Source organism: Scylla paramamosain, chromosome 17 (assembly GCF_035594125.1).
Source record: "Scylla paramamosain isolate STU-SP2022 chromosome 17, ASM3559412v1, whole genome shotgun sequence".
In the NCBI taxonomy this organism is placed as follows: Eukaryota; Metazoa; Arthropoda; class Malacostraca; order Decapoda; family Portunidae; genus Scylla; species Scylla paramamosain.
Window position 1 is genome coordinate 141,886 of NC_087167.1, and position 615 is coordinate 142,500.

Genomic DNA, 615 nt, shown 5'->3' on the forward strand with positions numbered 1-615 from the left:
AGAATTTTATATAAAGACGAAGTCAAAGCCAAACATGATATACCATTGTTGAAATAATGCATAATATCTCATAAAACCGTAACTAACTTTTATAAACCATTCAAAACGCTTAATAAAATATAAAAAAATAAAAAGAATTACAAAATAAATGACAGGAAGCTCTGAAACATTGAAAAAATAAAGATAGGTAACTAAAAAGATTAATAGGCAACCATCACTCAGTAAGGCAGTATCGGTCTGTGAACGGGCGGAGACGGACGTTGCTAGAATATCTCCCTGTTAAGTCCGTGTTTCTCTTTTTTCTCTTTTTTTCTGTGTTTGCGTGTGTGTGTGCCCACGTCAATGAACTGACCATTAGGATAACCACACAGCATAGTTCCCCCGGTGCTATGAAGGCGTGGACTCCCATTTGAAACGTGAAAAGTGAAAAATAACGTGGCCTTTGACTCGCGACTGGAAGAGGTAAGGTCCTTTTTGCTGCATTTTATTTATTTATTGATTTATTTTAGGAAATTAACGATGAAGGGTGACGAAAACTAGAAAGAAAGTGTGTGTGTGTGTGTGTGTGTGTGTGTGTGTGTGTGTGTGTGTGTGTGTGTGTGTGTGTGTTTGAGG

General features: G+C 37.1%; 1 long non-coding RNA gene across 1 annotated transcript in view; it reads left to right on the forward strand.

The window, feature by feature from the left end:
• The first annotated feature begins 247 nt into the window (after window positions 1–247).
• LOC135108639 (uncharacterized) overlaps window positions 248–615 on the forward strand; it is a 6,481-nt gene continuing 6,113 nt past the window's right edge. The window contains exon 1 of the long non-coding RNA XR_010272372.1: window positions 248–462. This is a non-coding gene — a long non-coding RNA (uncharacterized LOC135108639). The remainder of the gene's footprint in view (window positions 463–615) is intronic.